The following is a 23606-nucleotide window of genomic DNA, read 5'->3' as shown; positions in this document are numbered from 1 at the left end:
AGATGGAGTGGGGGAGAGTGAGGAGACTGGGGTGAGTTGCGGCAGTAAGCTTGGACGAAGAGTGGGGTGAGAAGGGTAAGTGTGATAGGGAAATGCAATAAGATGGAAGGGTCGAGTATGGGAGGTGAGTGGATTCCGTTGATAGGCGGATGAGTGGGAGTGGGATGAGAGGGAGTGGGATGAGTGGGATGAATCTGATAGGTAACAAGGGTGAGATAAGGAAAGCTGGGTGAAAGTGGAGAGAGTAAAGTGAGTTTGGGGATGCAGCAAAGCCATACCAACCACAGCGCATCCAAAAGACGCCGAACGAGGTCATAGTGTGTGCGCCGGAGCGCAAAAAGGGTCAAAACAGCCCCTTGGAGGACACCAGTCTTGATAAAACTTAGAATATCGGCCATTAAATCCCCAGAGGTTGTGTACGTGAGCATTCTCGTTAAAAAAAACGTACTGTAAAGGGATTGGCGATTAGTTCAATGCATACAGTACAAACTCACGGTCAACAAGTCGAGTTGATGAAGGGTGACGAGGGGTGAAGGGAGGCTATATAGGGTTTACAATGGTGAAGTGAAGCTGAGATAGGGTGTAGAAGGGTGTGAGGAAACTGTAATAGGATGCAGAAGAGTGTAAGGATACTGAAACAGAAACCAGAAGGTTGCTGAAGGGTGTGACAGAGTATACGATGCCAAGTTAGATATAGACGAGGTGCAGAGAGGTATTAAAAAGCTTTAGTAGGGTGTATCGAGGGCGAAGAAGGTCTGTATAAGGGTGCAGGAAAGGTGTAGTAGGAAGTACAGTTATGGCATAATGCATAAGAGTCTGGGAAAGATCGATTACGTGAACTAATTACTAAGGATACAGGAAAGTGTACTGAGGGTGCAGAAATGTACTGAGGATGAAGAGAAGTATACTAAGGGTGGAAAAAGTGTAATGAGGGTTGAAGTAGTGTACAAAGAGTGAAGAAAAATGTACTGAGAGTGGAGAACAGTACCGGGTATTTAAGAGGATATACAAGAGTCGCAAAGGTGTGGCAGTGTGCACAGGAGTGTACTTAGAGTATAGCAAGGTGTGGCAGCACGATGCGTGCGGAGTGTGAGTGGATTCGTATCGTTTATAAAGGCTCCAACATGCTTACATGCATCGGTCCTGGTCACCTAATGGCGATTCTTCACGCTGCTCGATCTCTGGCAGCCTCCCTATTCAGTCCCTGATCCAAGAAGTCACACACTATGACCTCGTTCCAGTTTTTTTTAGGTCTGCCTCTTGCAACCCTACCCCTGACGTTCACAAACATCATCTTCTGCACCCAACTATCATCCGCCATCCTCTCAACATGCCCAAACCATCTCAATCTACCCCTCATGATAACACCAATACATTCCAGTCCCAACCTTCCTCTCAACTCTTCATTCGTAATCCTAGCCCCCCCCAAGCCTCGCTTTTAAGGACGCACTACACATTCATCTAATCATTGTCATTGCTGTACGTCTAAGCCTACGAACATCCACTTCCTTTACTGCCCAGATCTCCCCACTAAGCAGCATTACACTCCTGCTACATGCCCCATACAACGGTCTCCCAGCTAGGAGGGAGGGCCCTCTCAATGTCAGGAGAGGTAATACCTCCCTGAACTTCCTCTAACCTACCACTCCTTATCCTAGCTACAGAGCTATCTCCAGCCCCACCTCCAGCATATAACATGTACCCCAAATAACAAAACTCTTTCATACACTCAAGAGACTCTCCAGCAAGATCAATCACTTCACGTCTGACAATCTCTACATGCTCTCCCCAACACAAAGCACAAAGAAAATGAGCATTCATTTCGCAGTCTACCTCTAATACCACTACACCTCTTATGCACCCACTTATCACAAACACTGCACAGGATGGAGTTACTTCTTACACTCTTGTGGCAAACTGCACATGGCCACACTTCCTCTGCTTTGACAGTACTCCCACCAGCCCTAGATATCATCACTTTTGTTTTATCTGCAGGTACTCTCAAACGTTGTGCCCTATTCCGTACTCGCACGAGAGTCCATTTCTGAGTAGCGTGACAAGAGCTTCAAGCACTATGGCATCCATGACAAACAAGCACCACGACAAACAAACGATGTAGAGAAGCGCATTTATGAAAGCAGCAAAATTACAGCAGGGTGCAAAAATGTTGCAAGGGTGTGGAAGGGTGTAGGCTGAGCGCAGATCAGTGTTCTGGGGGCGTGGCAGGGTGTGAAAGTTTACCGAGGGTGACAGGCTTGGGCAGTGTGTACAAATGTACGGAAGATGTGGCTGGGAGTACTGAGATTGTGACGGTGTGGCAGTGTGAGTGAACAAAATATAGGTTTGGGGTAATTCCGGGGACGGACTACAAGAGTGGAGCAGGCAGAGATTGGGAGAGGTGGGACGAGATTGGGAGGGGTGAGGCGAGATTGAGAGGGACGAGGCGAGATTGGGAGGGGCGAAGCGAGATTGGGAGGGGTGAGGCGAGATTGAGAGGGACGAGGCGAGATTGGGAGGGGCGAAGCGAGATTGGGAGGGGTGGGGCGAGACTGGGATTGGTGGGACGGTGTGGGGTGGGGAGGAGGAGCGGGGCGGGATTGGACGGGGAGGGGCGGGATCGGGCGCGGTGGGGTAGGGCTGGGAGGAGTGAGACAGGATTAGGCAAGGTGGGGCGGGGTGGAGTGGGGCGGGGCAGGATTGGGCGAGGCGGGGCGTTGGTGGTTGCTACGGCGATGATGAGAACTGTCAATACTGCACATCCTGCCCCCTCTGATCCCCCCTCCCTTGCCCCCTTCCCCCGTCCCTCCACATCCGTCTAGTGCTTCGGGCGGGCTTTGTACACCCACACATGCCATACCTACACCCACATTTGCACCCACACCTGCCTCACCTATACCCACACCTGTTAATTTCATCCGGTATGTTCATACAAATTAATATACCCATACCTAGACTCACACCTGTTACATCCACAACAACACCCATACCTGCCACACCTACAGTTACAGCTGCATCCACACCTGTTAGACCCACACCTGTCAATTTCACCTTCTATTTCCACAACTACACCGGATACATGCACACCTACAGCAGACTCACACCTGTTACACTCATACCTACACCCATACCTGTTAGTGGCAAACCTGATAAGTATTTCCACACCTGCATCAATATCTACAGTAGAGACACCTGTTACACCCGGAACTACACCCACATATGCCATACCTACGCCTGTTATTATTTCGCCACTATCTGTATACTCGTACCTGTTACACCCACACCTAGACACACACCTGTTACTCCCACACGACCACATACACACCCACACGTTAAAACCAAACCTACATACACCCGCAATCACACCCACACTCACACCTAAACCTTCCACTGCTTACACACACACACACACACACACACACACACACACACACACACACACACACACACACACATACCTTCCGCTATTCACCCATAACCATACCTACCACTACACACCCACAGTGTCACCGACACCTACACACACCCATTACTACATCCACACCTTCGCCCCAACTACACTTGCTACACCATATCCACATCATTGTTCACACCTACAAGCACATCAATACTCATACCCACCACTACACACCCACATCTACCACTACACAGTTACACTCACTTCCACACCAACACCCAAACCTACCACCGGATATCTACACCCTACGCTAACACCCACCGCTAGACACGCACACCCACACCCACCACAACACACACATACCCACATCTGCTACATATGCTGTACATCTACACCCACAAACACACCTACATCCACACCGACACAGACACCCACATCCAGACCAGACCCACACCAACACGCACACCCACACCTATTCCTACCCCAGCCACTTCACTTAAATTATACAGATTATTCACATTCTGCTGTGGATACAAATCACTTCGGGGAAAGTTTTGTAACATGGAATAGGCTACAGCATTAAGCAATTTTCTGAGAATGCTGTTTGTACGCGGTTCAGGACGATGGCATCTTTTGTACGTTGTTCTTACTACCACTGGATGAGTTTAACTAGCAGAATATTTTCGTCATTGTTTAAGAGAGGTATATGCGATTACGCTCTTTAATATAATGTAATCCTTTATATTTTTTTCCTTTCTACCACCAGGTGATTTTATTCAGAGTACAAGAGACAAAATTTTAGAACTAGAGTGGTTACATATATCCTTCACTGACCCCTTCACACGAAAGCTCTTTGCTGTGCTGAACAAATCGTTCGGGAGCAAAAAATAACAAAAAGATATCCTAGTGAAAAAGCTAAATCCGACTACACTACATCTTATGACAAATACTGTACATATATATATATATATATATATATATATATATATATATATATATATATATATATATATATATATATATATATATATATATTTGCAACCCTAGAAATATTTTGCCTCTGAGAAAATACAGCTATGAAATTAATTGGTAACAGCTTCCCTTGCTTTTGCGCTTTCCTCTTCCTGTTTTCGGGATCTTCCGTACTGCCTTTGTGACTGAGGGAGGAGGATGAGGAGGAGGAGGATAATGGTGGTAATGATAACGGTGATGATGATAAAAACATATGTATTTATTTTTTGTTCGTAGTTTTAAGTCCGGCACAACGATAACTATTTACTGTAGTTTACTCTTGCTACTCCCATTTTTTTCCTCTGAGTTTTGGAAAGACCATGCGTACTGCAGGGGTAAATGAAGCTATATTTAACCCTTCCAGTTCAAAATGTCCCTTACAGTTCGAAAAGCACCTCTTGAAACATTATGAAATCGCCTGAACGTAACAAGAAAAACAAAAATAAATATATAAATAAAATAGCCGACATCGTAGTGAAGGAGGTTAAGCCAGGCACAGGAAAGGTAACTGATGAACGTCTTAGCCTTGCATTTTATTCTGAGGAGACGGTCTTATTCAAGCAAAGGGTTCACTTCTCGTAATGAAAAGGCTTGACTCTCTCCAACAACGCCTTCAGTTTAGGGGGATGCTTTCTGCTGTATTCTGGCAAACAAACAGACGATATTTTTTCAGCTCATGGGAGATTTATCGCTGCAAAAGTGCCTAGTTAACCTTTTCACTGAATTCTTGTATTTATATTCTTGCTACCGGCAGACGCTTTTACATGGCCTAGGAGAGACTTCCCTAATCAGTCTGGTGTTTTCCCGCCAAAAATTTGAAGCACTCCAAAACGCCTCTCCTAAGCTGAACAAACGTCTGTGCGTGGCAAGAAAGAAGTATGCATTATCACAGAGCCGAGGCTAATGGAGTCTGCCGTTTATTCTGCTACAAGGGCATCATAATTATTATTATTATTTTTTTTGCTACCACCAGACGATTTTACTCAGTTTGAGGATGACGTTTCAGAATAGTAGCATGAGTAGTACTAGTTCATCTGAATGCGAACCAAGCAGACTGCACGCTGAAGTTACTCTCTTCTGTAACCTACCACCTCCCTTTCAGAGGACAGTGAATAAGCTGAAGGGCGTTTGTATATCTTGGGGTAACGGAACCGCCCAACTATACCGGCGCCATCGCGAGAGAGAGACTTTTCACAATAGAGGGGTTATGACAGCCTTCACTTATCCCGTCACTGCAACAGAGCCTACCAAAGCTGAAAGATACTGACAGGTGGTTGCAAGAACTTTGGTACTTTTTTTTTCTGACCTTGCTACCGCCAGACGAATTTATCCAGCTTTGGGGAGACTTTCCGAACTGGAGGGATTTGATACAGTATAGCCTTTACTAACCCCTTCACTACAAGAGGTTTCTCCACAAGGTGCACTGAATTGTCTGCACGGTAGCCTGAATAAAAAGAACAAGTACAGAAGCAATATACTCTGTTCACTTCAACAAGGCGTAAAATTGCCATCTATAATCTTGTGTTGTCGCTAAAGATTTACAACAGAATATAGCGGCAATCACAATGAAGTGCTACGGGAAGAATACACAGTCGTTGCACTGATTTATTTTGCCACTGAGATACGGGCAATAAGCTGCGAAAGAACAAAAATCTCCGCCTAGCTGAAATGAATGGACTACAGGCAGATGCAGGACCACAGGGCGATGCTGAAATGAAATACGATCAGGAGTGTCACCAGCATGAGGCAATTTTGGTGTGAAAATCCTTAGGGCGTGACCGACTGAATGGGCCGCTCCTAGAGATGCTCCGCGGTCTAAAAAGTGCGAAATCACAGTGAAGGGGTTCAAGAGAGAGATATAATCAAAATGAAGAGGTTAAGAGTAACATAAGCAACACGTTAGTTTTAATTACATCTGAGTAAAACTGGTGTGAGGACATTTTCAAGTTAATAACTAAGTTCACTGCGTACATTCACTGATTACATTTTTTCCAAAGTTCATATCATACGTGTTTAAGATTTCTCCAGTACAATGCCTTCAAAGTTCTTTCAGTACAGTACATCGTCTTCCAAATTAATTCAGTACATTACCTTCTAAGTTCACTGAGTACACTTTCTCATGAATCAATCCCTCTAACCCCATCACCAAGAGCGGGGCTGGGGGTGTCGCTCCTTAGCTGAATAAAATCGTCTTCCAGTACACAGAGTAGAATATAAAGGAGTCAGTGTATGTAAAGCAACCTGTTCACCCAGAGAATTTTTTTTTTTTTTTTTTTTTTTTTTTTTTTTTTAAGCCATCCCTTCTAACTCCTGACGATTCTATTCATTTTGGGAAAGATCTCTCGTACTGAAGAGGCTGAGGAAGGCTGTATCTAACCCACCTAGTCTCTCGAGCCGAATATAATCAGGTGAAGGTGGAAAAGGTAAAATGAAAAACAGGCACCGTCATACAATTTCTATTCTTGTAACCACCAGACGATTTATTTCAGTTTTGGGGTGGATTTGTAGTAATGAAGGGGTTAATAAAGGCAGGACAGCATTCAACCCCTCCAGAATAAAGAAGTGTCGTTTATGCTGCATGAAATCGTCTGAAGGCAACAAGACTAATCATAATACATAAAGATAATCGTAGTACACCGGCCAATTACAGCCCCTTTTAGCACATACTGAGTACATTTGCCCCGAGCACATTAAAGTCCATTTACTCACAGCACAATTTACCTACTCACCTCAGCACATTAACCTTTTCCGCCCGAGTACATCTTATTTTTTTTCTTCATATGTCCTGACAATTTAATCACACTGGGATTTTTTCGTCTTCACTACCAAGGGGCTCTCCAAAGCTGAATGAAATAATCTGGTAGGAGCAGGACTACAGCAGGAAATACGACATTAAAGGATACAGGTTGATATATATACGTCACTTTACAGAGAAATATATATACGTCAATCTACAGAGGAATATATATATGTCAATCTACAGAGGAATACTTATACGTCAATCAACAAAGGAATACAAATACGTCAATCTACAAAGGAATAAGAGGCTTCTGAACTGGGTGGAGAGAACATGCCAAGATTTGACCCAGTGTTGATAGTATACGTAAGGAACAAAACTCTGAATTATTGGAAGTTACGAGTATCTGCATTTGTATCAATCCGTGCGAGACCCAATGCAGTACCACGGCACTTCAACTTGGGGAGTGATAGCCGACACTAACCCTTCACTATGATGGCCAAGTACAAAATGGGAATGGTGTCTGTTGTGAGGGCATTGCATGTAAGGGAAGAAATGTTTTACCAGCAGTGTTCCCGTGTGTGTCATAGTCTGAATAATCGTCTGGTCAGGACACATGATATACCCTTTCTACTCTAACTTGGCCCAAAATCGCCATCTCCCTATCTTGAATGCTGGGTTGTAACAAGAGGTTAACACTAGAATATGCTGCTACTATGAACAAGTGCTATGGTGCGGATGTAGAGCTGCAACAGTGTCTTTTCCTGCAACTGATCTACACGAAACAACCTAAAAAATAAACAAACGAAAATCTAGGCCAAGTTAAAGTGAAAGAACTACAGAATATAAAATTACATACTTCTAGCACCCTGTTAAATCCTTCAATCATATATCTTTTTCATTCACCCGACGATTTTACTCAACTTAATATCTTACCCTAAATAAAATCGTCTGAAAGTTGCAAGAATGAAGTGAAAATAGCAAAGTCATAGGGAGAAAGAATTATGGTACTGACAGGCGAATAAAATCGTAACGCAGTAGTCAGTCATAAAATAATAATAATAATAATAATAATAACAAACAACAATAACTAACAACAACAATAATAATAATAATAATAATAATAATAATAAGCTATCTATCTATCTATTGCCAGACGCCTCAATCCCGTTTGGGGTGGCCATAATAATAAATAATAATAATAATAATAATAATAATAATAATAATAATAATAATAATAATAATAATGAGAGGATGGTATGTATCTGTCATGAGCCCACATACAGTACGGTATTTTATTCCGGGTAACATCAGTCCTACTCAGTGTTTACCTCTTCAAACCCATGTCTCACTAATTCTTACGACTGCCATACGAATGTACTCAGCACTGACGAGACCATTCTGCGTGACATGATAAAAAATTCTCCACTAGCTCCTTCAATATCATGACGGCGTTTCATCATTCCTTGCTATCTTCGAACTGCTTTTCTCAGCTTATGAAAAACCTCTCAGTACAAAGATAGGTACACAGATAGCCGGTGACGTATTCTACTGATATGGTCCTTCTACCTCCAAATACTTTTATTCAACTCTGGGGAGACCTCTTGTAGTGAAGCAATAAAGGCTATATCTAACCTTTGCAGTTCCTACAATCCCTCCCGAAATGATGAAAAAAAAAAAAAAAGTCTGGAGACAGAAACAATAAAATAAAAAATAATCGGAATGAGGAGACTAAACGCCATCTTGAGTAACTGTCCCCCTAGTATTTATGCAAGGAAATACCATGTGAATCTGTTGGCAAAAAAAAAGCCCTATAGAAGAATGGAATCTTCATGAACAAATATGAGATTACGCAGCGATATCTGACGCATGGACGAGTGAATAGAATACCTTATTTTACGTAAATGAGAAGGATGTGATGAGGGTAGAACAGGGTCTTGTTTATGTCACTTAGTATTAACAGGCATCATCATACTGATACATACCAATGCATATTAATCATACCTGAAACCACCATACTACCGTCATACCTCTGATACACACCTCATCCTGATACATTTCACACAGCTCACATGCACCTCATTCTGCCACACCACACACTGCTGCCTCACACCACCACAAACACACTGGTACACTACTACCACCATCGGAACTAGTAGCACTGCAACCACTACTGCACCAACCAACACTGCCGCTAACATTGCAACTAATAATTTCGCAACCACTACTGCACCTACCAACACTGCTCCCAACATTGCCATCATTATCCTATGTACCATGCTGCTATCAATACAGCTACAATCAAGGCACCTACCAACATTCCTACCAACACTGCTACCACGAAGGCACCTACCAACATTCCAACCGACACTGCTACCACCGTCGCGCCTACCAACATCCCTAGCACCACTGCACGTACGAACAACCACTTCATCCATCAATATTGCTACCAACATAGCACCTACCACCATCACACCTACCAACTCCTACTCCGCCAACCAGCCACCTCGCCCGGGGCCGCTACACAGATAACAACATATCACATTATTTCAACCCACTCTCAATCCACACTTTTTGTTCTTTTTCTGGTAAATAATGAACTGCCTCAAAAAAAAAAAAAAAAAAGCTACAGGCAAATTACAGGCCAAAAAAAAGGAGTAAAAAAAACAAAAGCGATCAATTCCGTAAAAAAAAAAAAAAAAACAGTAAAACATATAAAAACACACAAATGGTTCATACTACCGCACCTTCCCCCCCCCAAAAAAAAAACACTGCTCCAAACTGGCGGGAAAAAGCGCAAACATACGGATTATATTGGCGAGAAAATCATAATTATATATAAAAGCAGAAAACCCATCAATATTGGGGTTAATAAAAATAATTATAAAAATCACTCAACTGGTCTCTACACCTGGCAAAAGCTGAATGAAAAAAAAGTTTATATTCCCGGGAAAAATCGTTAAACACACACACACACACACACACACACACACACACACACACACACACACACACACACACACACACACAAACTGGTCATCTATACTGACGGGAAAAAAAGAATTAATCTCTATATTGTACCAAAAATTTAAAACACACCCAAACCCACACACGCATCAAACATACACACACAATCACAGGTCTATAATCAAAGGAAGTACAGCACAACCGGTTTATACTGGTTAAAACACACCCACACACACACACACACACACACAAACTATTCTACTGTACACTGCAAAAAATTAAGACACCTGCTAAAAGAATAACAATAATCGTCTCTCTCTCTCTCTCTCTCTCTCTCTCACACACACACACACACACACACACAGACACAGACACACACACACACACACACACACACCAGGACTACACTGACGGCAAAACGTAGGTGGGTGTTGCGTTTCTGAGCTTGTAATTCTAAAAACCGTAGCGTTTGGTTGGTAGACATCGCCCTGGGCCATGGTTTTGTACTGATATGAGATGTGCTGGTGTCTTTTTGCAGCCTGTGTGTGTGTGTGTGTGTGTGTGTGTGTGTGTGTGTGTGAGAGAGAGAGAGAGAGAGAGAGAGAAACACCATTCCCATTCCCGCTGTAACTCCCCTTCCCAAAAGTATTATTATGCCACCATCACATTCCTACCATGAATCTACTGACATCACATTCACCGATTAACATCATTCCAGTTTCCATTCCTACCATCATTCCCATCCTTACCACCATTTACAGTCCTACTATTTGATTCCCATTCCTACCATCATTCCCATCCTTACCACCATTTACAGTCCTACTATTTGATTCCCATTCCTACCATCATTCCCATTCCTACCATCAACCCTATTCTCACCGTCATTCTACATTCATTCCAATCACTGTGCAAGGTACCAATCCTACTCTCATTTCTATTCATATTCCCACTATATTTTCCTACCTACCGCCCTTGGTCTTTTCATTCCTACCACTTCCAATTCCCATTCCTACCACCACTACCAATCCCTACCACCATTCCTGCTTCTAGTCCCCTCCATCATATTCCCTCCCTCCTTTTCACCCACCCTTCGTCCCTTACCGTTGTCACCCTCCCTCCCTCACTTTTGTCACCCTCACTCCATCCTTCCCTCACCCTTGTCACTCTTCCCCTATCCCTCACCCGTCACTTCCTCCTCCTCACACTTGTCACCTTTCCTCCCCAACCTTGTCACCCTCCCTTCCTCACCCTTGTCACCTCCCTCCCTCCATCAAACTATTCACCCACTCTCTCTCTCTCTCTCCCTCCCTCCCCCACATATCTACTTATATATCTCTCCCCACCAATCAATTCCTTCCCCTCTTCAGTCCCCCCTCTCTCTCTCTCTCTCTTTCACTTCACACCACCTTCTCTATGCCATCCCCTCTTCCTTCTTCTATATCTTCCCCTCTTTCCTCCTCATCCTTTCCCCTCCCCTCTTTCCCCTTCTTTCCTGCTCCTTCACCCTGCCCTCCCCATTTTCTCTCCGTCTCCCTCTTTCCGCACTCCACCTTTTCTCCCCTCCTCCTCCTCTCCCTCTCCCCTTTCACCACCCCTACACCCACCCCCTCCCCTCCCCCACTCCCCTGGACAACAGAAAACATGCTCATTCATCCCGCCTTCAAATTAAGAACCTGGGGAGGAAGGGAGGAGAGGGAGGGGGAGGGAGAGAGGGAGGGAGAGAGGAAGAGGGGGGGAGGGAGAAGGAGGAGGAGGAGGAGGAGGAGGAGGAGACGGTGAGGAAGAAAAGGGCAGAAGGAGGGGAATGGGTGTGTGTGTGTGTGTGTGTGTGTGTGTGTGTGTGTGTGTGAGAGAGAGAGAGAGAGAGAGAGAGAGAGAGAGAGAGAGAGAGAGAGAGAGAGAGAGAGAGAGAGAACAAGTGTAGTGGGGAGAAAGGGGAGTGGGAGGAAAGCAGGGAGAAACTGAGTAAGGATGAAAGGAGAGAGATGTTGGAGAGGGAGAGAAGGAGATGAGACGGAGAGGTGGGGAGGGAGTATGGAAAGAAAAGGAGGGAAGCAGATGAGAGGGGAGGGAAGAAGGGAGAGAAAAGGGGGAGAGAGGGGAGGGGAAGGGAGGGGCGGAAGACAAGTGCGGGGGAGTGGGGAGAGTGGAGAGGGAAAGCGAATAAGGAGAGGGAAGAGTACAGGGGGAGGGGGAGGGGGTAATGGGGGGTGATGAAGTAGGGGAGGAAGAAAGAAGAGTGGGATGGGAGAGGGGAAAGACTTAGCAGAAAGAGGGGAAGAGATGGAAGGGGAGGAGAGGGAAGAGGGATGGGTCGGTAAGGTCTTATACCACACTGAAAAACACAGCAGCATAATCCTTACGTATTGAGGCCACAGGGGTGAGGGGAAGGAGATGAAGGGGAAGGGGAGGAGAGGGTAGGGGCGATGGCAGAGGGGAGGCGAGCGCAGGGGTGGGGAGGGGTTAGAGAGGAAGGGAAAGGAAAGGGGTACAAGGAAAGCAAACAACAAACCTAATGGCCATTTTGAGGCTGTTTGTTGCAGGGAGGACTATGACTACGGTATCTAATTTATGAGATCAACATGCGAGTGGCCAAGCAGGGAGGGGAGGGGAAGGGAGACAAGCTGTGACGAGAAGAGGGAAGGGGAGAGGAAGGGAAGGGAGGAGAGGGGAGGGCAAGGAGTTCAAAGAAAGACCTACATCCTCCCCTCTCCCCTCCACTTACTTTGACATTCAAGCTCCTCCCCTCCTACCCCTTCCTCTTCTCACTCCCCTCGTACCCATATTCTCTCTCCTCCTCCTCTTCCCCTCCCCTCTTTCCCCTTTATCATTGCTCTTACCTACTTCCTCTCTCTCTCTCTCTCTAATCATTCTCTTCTTCCTCTTCCTCTCTATTCATCCTCTTTCCTTTCCCTTTAATCCAAGATTTCCCCTCTCCCTCCCTCCCCCCCTCTCTCTCTCTCTCAACCCACCCTCCATCCATCCACCCAGTCACTCCCCTCACCTCCCTCTCCCCTCTTCACTTCCCCCTAATCTCCCCTCCCACTCACTTCTTTCCTCCCCCTTTAATCTCAAATTCCCCTCACGCCCCCTTCCTTTCCTCTTGTCAGCCCTCCCTCAGCCTACCCACCCACTCCCACACTCCTCATTCCCCTCCCATTATCCTTCTTCTCCCCTCAATTCCTTCTCCTTCCTCCTAAACTCCCCTCACTTAACTTACCTTCCTCTTCTCCCTCTTCTTAAACCCTCCAACTCATCCACTCACCCCGTTTCCCCTCCTCCTCCCCTCCCCTCCCTCTCTCCTTCCCCTTTCCTCCCCCTCCCGTTCTTCTTTTCCCTTTACTCCTTAACTCCCTTCACTTCCCCTCCTTTCTCACTCCAGCTCTTTCACCACCCACTCACCCACTCCCCTCTCTCTTCCCCTCTCGCCCCTCCCCTCCCCTCCCTCTCCCCTCTGTCGTTGCCCGGGCGACCAGGCAGTGAGGGGAGATGCTAACAGGGCCACGAACCTTGCTCTCTCTCCCTTCGCCCTCTCTCTCGCTCTCCCCTCCCTTCTCAGTCTCTGTCTGTCTGTTTGTCCGTCTGCCCCCCCCCCTCTCTCTCTTTCTTACTTATGCCCTCTCCTCTACTTACTTTCGACATCTCTCCTTTTCTCCTCTCCATTCTTATCTTTTTCTCCCCCCCCCCTCTCTCTCTCCTATCCTCTCAGCTCGCTACGATGCACCAAATTCCTCTCTCTCTCTCTCTCTCTCTCTCTCTCTCTCTCTTCCTGCCCTCCTCTCCTCCTTCTCTTCCTTTCTTCCTTCTTCTCCCTTCGCTTACCCTCCCCCTACCTCTTTTCCTTTTCCCTTCCCTTCCCTCCCCTACCTCTTTTCCTTTTCCCTTCCCCTTCCCTTCCCTTCTCTCCTCTTCCCTTCCCATCCCATCCCATCCCATCCCTTCCCTTCCCTCCCCTCCCCTCCCCTTCTTTTTCTCTTCTCTTCTCCCTGTCTTCCCTCCCTTCCCTTCAGTCAACATCTAATTCCCCCTTTTCTTCCTCCTCTCCCGTCTCCTCCCCTCCCCTCCTCCGCTATGATGCTCCTACTTCCCCTCGTTTCCATGTAATAACCTTTTTCCTCACCCCTCACTCAAAAAAATATGTAAATAAAAAAGCTTTCATTACATCTTTTTAGATATAATTTTTTTTTTCTCTCTCTCTGAGTACACCTAACTCTCTCTCTCCCTCTCCTCTCCCCTTTCTCTCCCTTAGGTATGTCATCTCATTTCTGTCTTTCCTTATCTCCCCTCTTCCTCCCCTGTTCCTTATCTTTCATCCATTCTCTCTCTCTCTTTCTCTCTCTGTTTCTTCTCTTTCCTATCTCCCCTCCCTTCCTCTTCTTTCCCCTCCCTTCTTCCAATTTCTTCTCTATCCTCTCATCTCCCCTCTCTCCCTTTTCTCCTCTATCCTCCCCTCTCCCCTCTCTCGCTATGGCCTACTTCCCCTCCATCTTCTCATACATACTCCTTTCCTTCTCCCCCCCCCCTCTCTCTCTCTTTCCCTCCCTTCCAGCTTCCTCTTTATCCTCTCTTTCTTCTCCTCTACCTTTTCTCCCCTCACTCTTCCATCTTCTCCTCTTTCCTTTCTCCTCCCTCTTCCCTCTGTCCCCCCTCTTCTACCTTCTCTTTCCCTCCCTCCCCTTCTTCTCCCTCCCTCTCCATCGTCCCCTTTCTTTTTCCCTCCCCTTCATCCTCCTCTCCCTCTTCCATTCAATCATCCCCTTCCCCTCTTTCCCTGTCCTTTCTCCCTTTCCCTCCTCTTCCACTCTTCCCCTCCTCCCCATATTTCCCCTCTCTCCCCTCCCTTTGCCTCTCCCCTCTTATCTCCCCTCTCTTGGCCTGGGTGAGTGAATGAACAACAAGTGATAAGAGGTGAATGAATGAAGGAGTGAATGAGAGGGCCGATGAGAGATAATGAATGGCATAATGTTATCAATAGTACAGCAGGGACAAGGGGCCGAATTAGTCAGGTGTCCCAAATAGTCAGGTGTGCGAGGTAGTCATGTTTGGAACGTAGTCAGGTGTGTAAATTAACCAGTGTGCGAGTTGGCGTGGTGTCCGAATTTGTCAGATGTGCGACTTCGGTGTCTGATTTTCATGTTTCCAAGTCAGGTGCGCGAATTATGTGTCCAAATTAGTCAGGTGTGCGAATTAATGATATTTCCAAGTTAGTTTGATGTGCGAATTAGGTGTCCAAACTGGTTCCACGTGCTAATTAGGCGTGCGGATTAGGCATGTGTTTGAATTAGGTGTGCGAATTTGGTAAGTGTGCGAACTGACCGATCCATGGCCCCTGGTGATATGCAAAGGTGTATGTGATAGCAGATGCTGTGAGTGCGCGGTCCGCTATGTATGGGGAACGAGATGGGTAAGGTATGTTCCACGCCGTATACCTTAAAAAATAGAAGCAGCACCACCACCATCATCTTTAACCTCTTTCCTGTTTGAAGATGGGATGAACTAGGATCCAGTAACAAAGAAAAAGTACACGTGTGGGCTATCAACTGCATGCCCAGTGATATGGCCACACAGTCATCCATTTATGATTTAAGCCCCTAGAATCCTCGCTCCATCTCACATGCCTAACCATCTGTACATTATTATTATTATTATTATTATTATATATTTTGATCAGCTCCACATATACTTGTAACACCGAGTCAGCTGATTATCAAGTTAAACAAAAAGGTGTCAAACCTTTTCATGTGTTTTTCTGTACACAACTCATGTAGCCAATTTGATCCCTTCAGTAATTTCTCCAGGCTCCTCAGCATCCATACTTCACTTTACTCACGCAATCATTTACCATATCCACATCGTTTCTTAGTCAGACATGCCTCATCCCACCTTCACACTCACTCACATATACCCATTTCACCACATGTCATCTGTACACTCCGGATCTAAGCACACACTTCTACACTATTATCAACATACTTCTTAATTCAATATCTATCACGAACCATTTTTTTCCCCCTAACCACCCTACGCACTCCAAACATTCCTCAGCATTCCTTTTCCACCACTCGTACTCCTGGCTTTGTACACTCGCACCGGTACCACATGTTAAATTATGAGAGCAACACAACTCCATAAAATCCTGTTGCTGCCTTCATACTCAGACTTTTGCCTTGTATCACGGTCATCATAGCACCATACACTTTTCTACCCGGGCCACTCTGCTTTCCACTTCCTTGGTATACCTGCCCCTCATTCCTATTATTGCAGCGAGGTACTTTAACTCATACACGAGGTCCTCTCTCCATTTACCAGCACATCACACCTCTCTGGAACAACAATCAACATACTCTTACCTATACGAACTTTCAAACCAGGCTGCTCACATCCATGCATAAAACTCTGAACCCGTCTGCTAAGATTCGGTTCACTGTTAGCAAGCCACATTAAGGGTGATGGACGACAGTATTTTATGAACATTTAGAAGAGGGAGTGAACAGACAAAAACTAGTAAAGTGTACACTTGCAAAGACAGATTGTGGTGCAATACATCAACCAGTCAGGCAATTACTAGTCAGCCAAAATAATGACCAACCAGTATGATATACCAGTCAACCAAAAACCAATCAACCAGTATACCACTCAGAACAGCTATATCAATATATATATATATATATATATATATATATATATATATATATATATATATATATATATATATATATATATATATATATATATATATATATATATCAGTATATTGAGGCACTGAAGAAAGCCTACAGGTGGTGGCGCTGTATCCTGGGTGGAACATTTGCAGCGCCAAGGTTCCCCACATTTCCGTTGGTAGGACTCAGCTCCGACCCTGGGGAGGCGTGATCTACCTCAAGGGGGCGCCGGATCCCTACACGATGTACTGTACTGTACTGTACCTGAAGGACAGCCCCACACAGCAGTCCCTTATCTATGGTCGAGGGTTTGTTCGACCAGACAGACCGGGTTTAAGCAACAACAAAACCAATATACCAGTCAACCAAAACACCAGTATAACAGTCAGCCAATATACCAAAATATTAATATCCAAAGAGTATACCAGTCATAAAAAAAAAAAAAAAAAAAAAGTCAATCAACCACTGTATCAATATAACAATCAACAAAAACGCAACCCCAATAACCAATCAAGCAATAACAATCAACCAGAACATTAATCAACCAAAAAGACGAACTAACTGACAGTAATTATTATCCTGGCGTGAATTACAACAGAGAACAAATTAACCAGGTACCGTGATATGTAGTGTTCCACCGTGTCAAATTAAACTGAGTATTAACCAATGTATGAGCGTATATGTGTGAATCATCTGTTAGAACGTGTATGTATGTATGTAAGTATGTATGTATGTATCTTGTATTATGTATATATGAGTGCATGTATTAGTAATGGATATGTATGCTATTGTGTAAGGGTATGTATTTATGTACGCAGTTACTATGTGTATGTATATGCAGTATGTATGTATCATTTATTTATTCAGGGTAGATAGATTTTTACAAACCTCTTCATGAATGGACAGGTTTGGTTTTGTGTGTGTGTGTGTGTGTGTGTGTGTGTGTGTGTGTGTGTGTGTGTGTGTGTGTGTGTGTGTGTGTGTGTGTGTGTGTGTGTGTGTGTGTGTGTGTTGAAGTTACAGACAGACAGACAGACAGACAGACAGACAGACACACACACACACACACACACACACACACACACACACACAAAACCATCCCATCCCCTTTTGCCTCACTAGAAGCGTAGAGGCTCAAGGCTAGGCAACTCACTCCCGACATTTAAGGCAAGGGTGACCAGCCTCGCACATCCCTGAGTGGCATTTTGGAAGCAATAGAGCCAAACCTCCCCTCTGATGCAAACCCTTCCAGGCCTCATCCGGTTGCAGCGCCTTAACTCAAACTGGCTATAAAAATTACCCCCTCCCCCCTAAAAATAAAAAATCATACGGTTCTCAATATCAAACAAACCATCCAATAACCTAATGTCCAAAAAATATGCACAAAAATCAAAACACACCAACCACTACAACTGACAAGAAAAAAAAAATCACATGGATCTCAATAACATGCCAACCACCCCAGTTAAGCCAATAATAACTGTCCCAAAATACAAAAATACAAAAACAAAACAAGCCAGTCATGAAAATCAATCCCAATAAAAATGCGTACGGCTCTCAATAACACTGACCAGCCACTGATATAAAAACAGAATATATCAAAACACATCAAACGCGGGTGAAAACGAACGCACATTTTGCGAACCAAAGTATCGAGTCCATGAACCGTACCAGAGTCGATGAACCGTGTCAAAGAAACGTGCCAGAGCACATAAACCGTCAACTAGAAAACACTCAGAGAACGCATACCTCAGCCAATGCCATTCCAGGACCCGGATCCACCCCCAAATTTAAGCAATTCTTTCTCGGCCCATGGCCTACCCCTCCACAAAATTTCATTGAAATTTATCTGAGCTTTTGAAGATATCGTGTGGACAAACAAACAATCAAACATACATAGGTGAATACATAACCTCCTCCAACTTCTTTGGAGGAGGTAATGAACAAAGGCAGTGCAAAGGAACTGTGTCAATGAACCGCGCCTATGAACCATGCCGATGAACCGAACCACTGAATTGTCAGTGATGCGTGTCAATGAATAAGACCAGTCGGTGAACCGTGTTACTGAATAATACCAGTCAGTGAACCGTGTCAATGAACCATGCAGATCAACCACACTTGATTAATCGTGTCAATAAAGTAAGTCGATAAACCATGCCAGCGTCAATAAACGCAGCCGTAACAAACACCGACTCCATTACGTGTGATCCGAACCACTGAACCGTTCCAATCAAACCGAGAATCAAGTGAACCACAGCAAAAACAGTGAAAACTGATGAAAATCGAGAATGCAGGGACCAAATACCAGTGAAAATCTAGTACAAGTCACCAGAGTACCGTTGAAACCGTGTACATCCGAACATCAGCGAGAAGCATGACCATATGAACCAAACATCAGAGAACAGTGAGTACGCATGGACCGCATATCACTGAAAACCAAGTACCGATGGACCAAATACCAACAAGACTCTAACATATATATAAACCGGATACAAATGAAACTAAATACAAAGTGATAATCTAGTACAGGTGAAACAAATACCCGTGAAAACCAAGTATGCATGAAACAGATCCCAGTGAACACCCAGTACACGTGAACTGAGCACGCACGGACAGAACACCATAAAAAAAAAGAAAGAAAAAAAACATAAATCGATCACCAGGAGAAAAAAAAAGTAGAATCGAATATCATGGAAAACTGAGGACACGTGATTCGAATATGAGTGAAAACAAAGTATGCGTGAACACTATACCGGTAAAAATCGAATAAAACAAAGAACAGGCACAAACTGAACCGGAGCAAACAGTGGACCGAGCACCAACTGAACCGTAGCAAACAATGAACCGAGTACCAGAACAATGAACCGAGTACCAACTGAACCGTGTCAAACAATGAAACAAGTAGGCATGAACCGATAAAAATAAACATAAGAAAGAACCAGGAGGATAATGAACAGTACCAGCCAAAAAGCAGGTGAACCATCCAGAACCATCCCAAGCTAACCAAGTACCAGAAAAAAAAAATGAACCGGTACGTGGAAACTAAGTACGCTTGTGTGTGTGTGTGTGTGTGTGTGTGTGTGTGTGAGAGAGAGAGAGAGAGAGAGAGAGAGAGAGAGAGAGAGAGAGAGCACCAACCTACCCCGGAGGTGCGAATTAACTGAGTATGCCAAAGGATTACGTTATTTTTTTCGTTTTTGTTTTTACATCAGTGGCGTAAATAATGGCGGAAATGAATTATGTTGTGTGCTGGGGGAGGAGAGGGGGAGGAGAGGAAGGTGGTGGGAGGGGATAGGTGTACTGCTAGAGAAGGTGGGGGGAGATGGTTGGGAAGAGGAAGATGGGAGGGGGAGGTGAAGGGGGTTAGGGAGGGGAAAGTGAAGGGGGTTGGGGAGGGGCAAGTGAAGGGGGCCGAAGAGGGCGGAGGGAGAGAAAGGGCATATTGCTAGATGAGATCAGGAGAGACGGGGAGGAAGGAAGAAGGGGGAAGGGGAAGTGGCAGGGATGGATAGAATATCTGCTGGGAGGGGTGGGATGGGAGGGGAAAAGAGGCGGGTTTATGAGAAGGGGAAAAGAGGGAGAAGGTTGCGAAAGGGAAGGGGTGAGTGAAATGAAGTGGAAAATGTAATGGGAAGGGTTGGGTGAAGGGAAGAGAAAAAGAGAGAGGGGCTGAGGAGGACTGGGAGGGAGCCGGGGTGAGAGGAGAGAAAAAGAGAAAGGGGGAAGGGAGGATTTGGAGACAGTCAGGGTTAGAGGAGAGGGAAAGTCAACTCCAGGAGGGGTGACTGAAGGGGAAAAGGGGGAGGAGTGAGGGATGGTATACTGCTATGAGGGATGAGGGTGAGGGTGGGAAAAGTGGGGGGTGGGGTGAGAGAGAGTCAACTGCTACGAGCGTGGGGTGCGGGGGGAACTCCTGTAGAGGGGAACGATGGGGGAGAGAAGGAGGTGAGGGAAAGGAGGGGACGAACGAGGGGGAATACGAGGGGAGGTGGGCGAGGGAGGGGGCGTATGCCAAAAGGAATATAAGAGGAGGGGAGAGGGGAGACATGAAAGCGGAGTGAGGGGGAGGGAGGGACGACTGGTTGTTGGGGAAGTGAGATGGAGGGGAGACTGAAAGGAAGAGGGGTGAGGGAAGGAAGGGACGGCTATCAGGGGAGTAAGGGAGGATGGGTAATAGCTGGATGAAATATGAGAGCAGTGAAAGTGGGGGGAGGGGAAGGGTGAGGGGGAGAAAAGTCCTAGAGGGAATTTAAGAGGGGTGAAAGTGGGGATGGGCGAGGGAGGGGAAATGGAGAAGCGGGATATACAGGAGGGGAAACAGAACGGGTGGAAGAGGAAGCGGAATAAGGAGGAAGAAGACGAAGAGGGGGAAGTAAAAGGTTAAGAGGAGGGAGAAGGGAGAGGAAAAGGGGGAGGAGTACCCGAACAGGACTCCACAGTACAAAGGGAGGCATTCAGACTAAACAAATATGAAAGAATTTGGAAATAAACGTAGATAAAGTTACTCTTGTCGCACTATTAGAGAGAAATCCCACTGAGATAAAAATAGAGGGACTAGTATGCCACACCAGAAGAGCTGTCAAAATCCTAGGCCACACATGAACCTCCCATGGAACAGTAGTGCAGCACATAAACAATAAAATGTATCAGGGTAAAACGGCCCTAACTGGCACAAGAAGACTCTGGCATTTCCCACAGAAAAAAAAGTTCTACTTCATAAAAACAGTGATGCTACAGATTATATGTATTACTCCCCCCATACCAAACACACATGGCCACCTGGACGCGAATGCTGCAATTAGAGAGATTACAGAACAAAGCCTTGAGATCTGTCATTGATTAGAGATATCCATACACTGAGAGCACAGCGGAGCAACACTCAATACTGCAAGTCTTACTCATCAGCGATACTTAAAGGACGCGGCATGCAAGACCTAGGACCTAAACTTGAGGTTGAAGATATTAATTTCAACAACGTACAACAGCTTCAACAACGTACAACAGCTGGATTGAAGCAGGACCATGCACTGCAGCTGGTTCCCCCGAAGCCTCAAAGTACTGAGAGACCCCCACCAACTCAAGGATATAATGACTAACCGACAGTTCTTGGTTTTGCTTTAGCTGTCACTGCTGTGGTTAACCAGTGGAGTAACAGATGGAGCTGAGTGAAAATGGTTGGAAGAGGTGAAGATAAAGTAACGGGATATGACGAATAGCCAAGAACATTCTCTCTCTCTTTTTTTTTTTTTTTTTTTGAGTGTCTGTGTTTACCATTCCAGGCTCCTTATCCCTTATCTGCCGAGTTGGAGAAATAAGGATTCACTAGTTTCTAGCTATTTTACGCAGCTCTCTGAAAGGCTTAACGATCACTAAATCATTTTTGTGTATTTTCTGTTTTTGTGTAAAATAACACTTTGTAATTTCCATATACTACGCAGGAGAGACCTTGTCCTTGACAAAGTGGGTGTGACAACTGAGGAGGAGCTATTGAGTGTTTTTCCAATGACTGAGCAGTTCCGCCTTCTTATCAACTCCTAACTGGCTAAGAGGAGGATGTGTTAGCTTGTAATTGGTAGCTGAAGCCTCCTTTGTGTGTAATGGGCTGTAAACTAGACTTCAAACAGAACACTGGTTTGTTAGAATCTAAGGACGCGGAGTAAGGCTACTATTAATACACAATGAAAAGCTGGTAATGTACAGCAGCTGTTAGAATTTCGGTCGGCATCGGCCCCCCTGTGCACCGATACTTCTTTGACCCATAGTACCTCCCATATCAGCCAACGCTACGCAGTCACCTTTGTCTCTGCCACTGTCTATCTGTCTGATATACTGAACATACCATTCACGTCTCCCTTTTCTGTTTCTCTGCCCGTTTAAGCTTAAGTGTTTCCACCTACCTGTTTGTCTGTCTGTCTGTCTGTCTGTCTGTCACACACACACACACACACACACACACACACACACACACACACACACACACACACAGCTCGCTCTATGCTAAACCAGACAATTCAGCTAAACATACCAGCACTGCATTGTGTGTGTGTGTGTGTGTGTGTGTGTGTGTGTGTGTGTGTGTGTGTGTGTGTGTGTGTGTGTGTGTGTGTGTGTGTGTGTGTGTGTGTGTGTGTGTGTGTGTGTGAGATTCGTCTGCATTGCTCAGTACACAATATGTTTTCAATCTGTCTTCCTCCCTGATAACTCTCTCTCTCTCTCTCTCTCTCTCTCTCTCTCTCTCTCACACACACACACACACAAATCCTAATAAACCAAACCAGAACGCTAAAAAGATATGAAAAAAAAAAAAAAAAAAAAAAAAGCTACACACTTTTCCAAATTACCTACTCTCACCTATTTGTTTTTTTCGTCTTCTTTTTCATACGAGTATATAATAAGCCACACTGACCCTTTTTTATGACCATTTTTACAAGTCCCCGCCCTGCAGGGGCTCGGGGACGGGTATTGTTTTCAGTCGGTTTGTTTGTTTGTTTGTCCGCCTGTCTGTCTGTTTGCATTTTACGCTAAAACTACTGGTGCGATTTTGACTAAAATTCCGGGGATGATAAGCTATGGCCTTTTGATCGCCTGATTAAATTTTGGGCCAAATTGGGTCAAGGCCCAGGCTGTAGGCCCCCCCCCCAAAAAAAAAAAAAAGGTAAAAAATAGTTTTATCGCCATAACTTCTTTCAATTTCCTCATATCGACATCAAACCAAAACCTAAAGGTGCATCTTTCAAATCTGCATCCTATAACATGCCTCATTACATCAGGGGGGGGTCACCCCCCAGTTAGCGGTAGGGGGGTCAGTGTCAAGTGGGTCGGGCCTAAAATTTCA

General features: G+C 45.1%; 1 protein-coding gene across 1 annotated transcript in view; it reads right to left on the bottom strand.

Moving 5' to 3' along the window:
• LOC145399799 (uncharacterized) overlaps positions 1–23606 on the bottom strand; it is a 301841-nt gene that overhangs the window by 6607 nt on the left and 271628 nt on the right. The window lies entirely within an intron of this gene.

The sequence above is a fragment of the Coenobita brevimanus genome, chromosome 50 (genome assembly GCF_032717465.1).
Source record: "Coenobita brevimanus isolate Jiangsu-jjx chromosome 50, ASM3271746v2, whole genome shotgun sequence".
NCBI classification, from domain to species: domain Eukaryota; kingdom Metazoa; phylum Arthropoda; class Malacostraca; order Decapoda; family Coenobitidae; genus Coenobita; species Coenobita brevimanus.
The sequence above is the reverse complement of the archived record's forward strand: the minus strand, read 5'-3'. Positions and strand labels throughout refer to the sequence as shown.